Below are 6,736 nucleotides of genomic sequence, written 5' to 3'. Positions count from 1 at the left end.
TTGCAATAAAACGGAACCCTCACCTTCTCCTAGCAGTACACATGCTATCCATCGTTTAACAGATTGTTTGCTGGAATGTGTTCAGCAGAGCAGCAGCTCCAGCCACAAACAATGTTGAATTTGATCAACAAAATGGCCGCCAGGCTTTTTGCACCTTTTGCATGGCCTGACTGAAACTCCTTAAGCCAATAGCTGTAAAGATAAGCGTCTCCATCCAATGAGCTAAAAGACTGGAGATGGTCCCGCCCTCTCTCTTGACTCTGTTGCAAAGACCTTATGAATGAATAGGCCAGACACGCTTGTAAATTTAGTTAAAAAAAAAAAAAAAAAAAAAAAAAAAAAATAAATAAATAAATAAAAAAAATAAAATAAAATTCCATTTGACATTTAACTTCTGAAAAGATTATTACCCAACCAGTAAATATTAACAAGCTATTGAAAAACATTATGCCATCAAGCACAGAAGTCCAATTGTAATACGCCAGCGACTCATGTGTTGATTTACAAGCGTCATATAAGATTATATAGCAAGTCAGTGGGATGTGAAAACGGCAAAGAAACAAACTTCCCACTTGACTGTTATAAATACAAATTTAAACTTCACTATCACTTCACATGCTCAGTCTTCAAGGGGTACCAGTTTTCCAGGACCACCAGACTAGCCATATCCCATGTCCTCAGCTCTCCATTCATCTGTCATCTCGTTAGGAGACGAACACCCACCCCTACCATCCTTGCACATCGTATCAATGAAGTCATCGGACCATGCATTATCAAAAGCGCTTCCATTTACAGCCGCCCATGCCCTTATTAAGATGCCTCGCATGGATATAAACTAAAACAATTTTCATGTCTGCCATACTTGTATTATTTTGCAAAGATTTAATTTCTGATTCTCTTTGTTTTTTCTATTTTAGAGATCATGACTGCTGGCTCCAGAAGCTGACCCTCATCCAACCTATTACACTCCACATCCTCTTCACAAAGGATACATTCCATTTTTCACTCTATCCAATCTGTCCTAACCTGCAGTCTGCAACCTCCGAACCTGAAACCGTCGATTATCTTATTAAAAAGAAATCGACAACAACTTCATGATTGGAACTCCAAGGCTCCTCCTTTTAATATCTCGCGCATTAGCCCCATTGGTGTCGCTACTCAAAATGTTCTGGCAAAAACGCCTTGTAGTCGACCTTTCGTCCCAACACAATTGCTCCTTTCCTAGCATTAACAGCACTATCCCATTGGACGAATATTTACTTAACTACCACGACATTGATCAAGAGATCTCTCTCATAAAGATAGCCAGTCGTAACACCTGGCTAGCCAAAGAAGACATTTCCCCTACCTTTAAAATCATGCCAATCCACCCAGACTTCTGGCACCTTTTGGCATTTATTGGCGAAATCAATTCTATTTTTCGGATGCAAAAGCAGCCCAAAAAATATTTGACATAATGTCAGAAGCTTTATGCTGGATTCTGTCTAATATTTACGAAATACCATACCTCATTCACCTTCTAGACGATTTTCTTATTTCCCCCCCCGTCATCTCCTCCAGCCAAACACCTAGCGATCACCCAGCAGGTTTTCGCTGATCTCGGAAGGACCCAGTACTTCAATCGTATTTCTGGGTATTAATCTAGACTCGCATAAATTCCAAGCATCCCTTCCTAAAGAGAAAATCAATCGAATAATTTCTCTATCCCAAATTTTCCTTGAAAAACAGATGTGCACACAACGAGAACTCCTACCAATTCTCGGCCATCTAAATTTCGCTATGCGCATTATTCCTTTCATTTCCCACCTCCATCAATTATCCACCACAGTTCATGGTTTAGAAGAAACAATTTTTTCTCTCCAAACCCAGTCGCGATGAACTTTGCTTATGGATCTCTTTCCTTAAGCAATGGAACGGCTGTTCCTTTTTCTACAGCGACTTGATTGCATCCCCTATTGACATCAACACATACACAGACGCTGCCCCTCCAATAGGTTACAGTGGCTAATATAAAGGACACTGGTTTGTCTCAACATGGCCAACCCAATTGTAATTCCATTCCAAAGACCAATGTTTTTCAGCCCTCTTCAAATTCTACCCTATCATCGCAGCAGCCATCCTGTGGGGGGACGAATGGTCTACATCTAGCATTCTCTTTCACTGCGATAACGAAGCTACAGTGCATTGCATTAACAAAGGGCGCTCCCACTCCCAATCGCTTATGCCATTTTTAAGACACCTTATCTGGATATCTGCTAAAAAACAATTTATCATGATTGCTGAACATGTACCTGGTTGCAAAAACCAAATCGCTGACTCTCTCTCTCTCATTTCTCTTTGCAGATATTCTGGCAACTAGCCCCGGAAGCAGACCCTCACCCAACGCCGGTCCCTCCTTATTCAGTAACGATATTTTTATAAACCACCCACTTCATAATCTTCATCAAACTTCTCTATCTCTTATCCTACAAGCAATAGCTCCCAGAACCCTCAATGCATACCTCACAGCATGGAATTCGTTCAAACAATTCCATACCATGCTAGACAACCCATTACACTCAAAATCCTTACCTCATGCATCTACACCCTCTGTAAAGGTTACATTTCCTCCCATACAGCCCGCACCTTAGATGCTATGTTCAATCTAGCATTTTTTGGGGGGTTTCTTAAATGTTCTGAATTAACAGTTACATCCAAATTTAACCCTCTACTCCACCCCACCATCTCAGATCTAGCTTTGCAAGACAGGGAAACTATCTCTTTCCTTATCAAACAAAGCAAAACAGATTAATTCCAGAGAGGACACTCTATCCTCATTTTCAATATTCCTTCACCTACACGCCCATTCCAAACCCTCTTAGCCTAGAAAATCTCAAGAGGCGAACCCACTGGCCCCGCTTTTTACTGATGACGCTAACCGTCCAGTATCTCGATTCTGGTTTCAAAAACACCTTAAAGAAATCTTTCGCCTATCAGGTTTTTTCCCAGAGCCCTTTTCCAGCCACTCATTCAGGATTGGCGCAGCCACTACAACGGGCTCTCACACCATCAGATCCAGACCCTTGGTCGCTGGTCTTCTGAAGTTTTCAAATCTTATATACGTCTCAGTAAATACCACCTCAAGAAAGCCCAACAGGCTTTAACCAACCCCCAAGCACCTCCTCACACGGCTCCAACTCAAAAAGGTGTCTAACAGAGCCTCGACTCTCGCAAGAGTCATCCAAACCAAACCCCGCAGAAGCCCAATTGTCCACCCATGGCACCCTTACATGTTTGCCAAGGACTCCCTCAAGGGCCATTGCAGTTAGCATCTTCTGCAATCACCAATAGCTATTTACAGATGCAGACATTTGTATCCACATGTTCTTTGCGCATTTACTGCATTTGTACATATGTATTATATTTGTGCTTGTTCCCTTCTTCCAACTTTTCCAAATCTTTTATCCTTATAACCCTACTTTTCAGCCTCTCGTTCCTTTCTTCTCTACACTCCACTCCCAACTAATCTATTTTACACTCTACCTCTAATGATCTTGTTTCTCCTGTCTAGACTCTCCAGACACCCGAAGGGGCCCCCTTGAGCTCCAACTCTTGCAGGATTCGGCCATAGCGGCCACAGTCCTTTCTTCTTCACGATGTTACCTATTCTTTTTCCGCCTAGACTCTTTCTCCAAGCTCCAAACCCCGCAGGGGTCCGCTCAAGCTAAAACTTCTTCACTCTACTTCAACTACCTCTCTTCTCCTTATGACTCACCCTCTAGCTCTGACCCCCACAGGGGTCGCTCCGAGCCCCAATCTCTCGCAAGAGTTATCCAAATCCTCTTTCCCACTCACTGATATCTATCTCCTCCTATCCGCAATCTACCCTCAAGCTCTGACCTCCACAAAGGTCGCTCAGAGCTCCAACTCTCACAAGAGTTACTCTCTTCCACTCACTGCTACCTATCTCCCCCTATCTACACTCTACCCCCAAGCTCTGACCTCCACAGAGGTCGCTTCAAGCTCCAACTCTCGCAAGAGTTACTCTTTTCCACTCATTGCTCCTCCCAGCTACACTCTACCCTCAAGCTCAAACCTCCGCAGAGGTCACTCCTATCTACACCCTACCCTCAAGCTCAAACCTCCGCAGAGGTCACTCCTATCTACACCCTACCCTCAAGCTCAAACCTCCGCAGAGGTCACTCCTATCTACACCCTACCTTCAAGCTCAAACCTCCGCAGAGGTCGCTCCTAGCTACACTCTACCCTCAAGCTTAAACCTCCGCAGAGGTCACTCCTATCTACACTCTACCCTCAAGCTCAAACCTCCGCAGAGGTCACTCCTATCTACACCCTACCCTCAAGCTCAAACCTCCGCAGAGGTCACTCCTATCTACACTCTACCCTCAAGCTCAAACCTCCGCAGAGGTCACTCCTATCTACACCCTACCCTCAAGCTCAAACCTCCGCAGAGGTCACTCCTATCTACACCCTACCTTCAAGCTCAAACCTCCGCAGAGGTCACTCCTATCTACACCCTACCTTCAAGCTCAAACCTCCGCAGAGGTCGCTCCTATCTACACCCTACCCTCAAGCTCTAACCTCCGCAGAGGTCACTCCTATCTACACCCTACCCTCAAGCTCAAACCTCCGCAGAGGTCACTCCTATATACACCCTACCTTCAAGCTCAAACCTCCGCAGAGGTCGCTCCTATCTACACCCTATCCTCAAGCTCAAACCTCCGCAGAGGTCACTCCTATCTACACCCTATCCTCAAGCTCAAACCTCCGCAGAGGTCACTCCTATCTACACCCTACCTTCAAGCTCAAACCTCCGCAGAGGTCGCTCCTATCTACACCCTACCCTCAAGCTCTAACCTCCGCAGAGGCCGCTCTAAACTCAAACTCTCACAAAGCTCCATCTTTCGTAAGAGCTACTCTCCTCCACTCTCTGCTCCATACCTTCACTCTACTCTGGCCCCCGCAGGGGTCACTTAGAGCTCCAACTCCCACAAGATTCACTCAAAGTTCTCTTTCCACTGCTTCAAACCACCTATTCTCCCCTTCTTCTTAACCCCGAAAACCATGAACCCCGCAGGGGTTCCTTCAAACTCTAACTCCAGCAAGAGTTATCAGAATCCTCTTTTCACCCTTATTAATCCTATCTAATTAATGCCCATGCATTTAACCTCTTTCCTTCTATTATATCCAGCAGCCGGATATAGCTCTAAATTTCCTGCCTTTTGGGGGGTTTTTTCTTCGAATACGCGGCTGCTGTCCCGAGCGATTAATTTCTGCATTTTGGGGAGTTCTGAGATCCACCGAGCTCAGGCTCCCTTCTTGCTCTGCCAACGGGAGGAAGCCCCGGGCTCGAGGAGCCCTTGAGCTCGGGGCTCTCTCCCGGGACAGCATGCCAAATAAGCTTTGTAAATCATCAGCTAAGTGTGAACTCTTGAAGTGAAGTTTATTCATAAACTAATTTCGAGAGGATCACGTGCTTATGATTTATCACGTCCAGTCTCGCATTTGCTAATCACTAATCTTCCAATCATATGAGCCCTAAGGCACCATAAATAGTCTAAGTTTTCAGTTCACTTTATCTTCGTTTGGAAGAAACCCCCCTCCTCCCCTATTCTCCTCCTTTACCTGTAATTGGGCGGCACGGCGGTCCAGTGGTTAGCACTGTGAACCACACAGCAAGAATACTGCCGGTCCTAGTTCAATAGGACCGGTGAGTGTTTCTGTGGGGAGTTTGTATGTCCTTCCCGTGTCCGCGTGGGTTTTCCCCGGGCTCTCCGGTTTCCTCCCACCATCCAAAGACATTCAACATACTTAACAATCAAGCTGGTCTAATTCCTTACGTTCCCTTAGCTACAGCGGCAGGGGAGTTCTGAGATCCACCGAGCTCAGGCTCCCTTCTTGCTCTGCCAACGGGAGGAAGCCCCGGGCTCGAGGAGCCCTTGAGCTCGGGGCTCTCTCCCGGGACAGCATGCCAAATAAGCTTTGTAAATCATCAGCTAAGTGTGAACTCTTGAAACTAACACATTTAAAAACATGCAAATTGTTCCTATGTCATTTTCGATCCTCTAGCACAGTGGTCACCAAACTTGTTCCTGGAGGGCCGGTGTCCTGCAGATTTTAGCTCCAACCCTAATCAAACACACCTGAACAAGCTAATCAAGGTCTTACTAGGTATACTTAAAACATCCTGGTAGGTGTGTTGAGGCAAGTTGGAGCTAAACCCTGCAGGGACACCGGCCCTCCTGGACCGAGATTGGTGACCCCTGCTCTAGCGCAAAAGTGCCCAAGTTCGGTCCTGGAGAAAGTTTTTAGTATAGGATACCTACTTAGAGCTTAGGTGGTTCAGGTGTGTCTTATTGGTGTTGGAGGTAAACTATGCAGGACACGCAGCTGTAGTGCATAATAAATTAAAACGTATGAGTTATGCAGATTAATATTGATTTGGTTGTTATTCATCTTATGTTAAAATTTTAAATATATGCGCCAATCATTCGAGCAGATAAATTTTCTGATGTTGTTATGGGTTTTGAAGTTGTCAGCTATTATCCTCTGTACATAAATCACTACCACAACAAAAACTCAAGACACTTATGACTTTGGTGACCCGTTAGGTTTACAATTATGATCCATTCTTGAAAATACAGTTCTGCAAAACAGTGATATTATCTAATATCTCTTTTGGCTTACCTGTCGAGTTAGTGTTGATGCAATTTCCTCTAAAACAGGAAGGCAGCGT

At 44.9% G+C, this 6,736-nt stretch overlaps 1 protein-coding gene across 1 annotated transcript in view; it reads right to left on the bottom strand.

Moving 5' to 3' along the window:
• Positions 1 to 6,736, bottom strand: part of pik3r3b (phosphoinositide-3-kinase, regulatory subunit 3b (gamma)) — a 462,891-nt gene extending 456,155 nt beyond the window's left edge. The window contains exon 1 of the mRNA XM_073952390.1: positions 6,688 to 6,736. The gene's annotated coding sequence lies outside the window, so the exon portion shown is untranslated. The remainder of the gene's footprint in view (positions 1 to 6,687) is intronic.

The sequence above is a fragment of the Danio rerio genome, chromosome 6, assembly GCF_049306965.1.
Source record: "Danio rerio strain Tuebingen ecotype United States chromosome 6, GRCz12tu, whole genome shotgun sequence".
NCBI lineage: Eukaryota > Metazoa > Chordata > Actinopteri > Cypriniformes > Danionidae > Danio > Danio rerio.
This window is presented reverse-complemented; position numbering and strand designations above follow the sequence as displayed.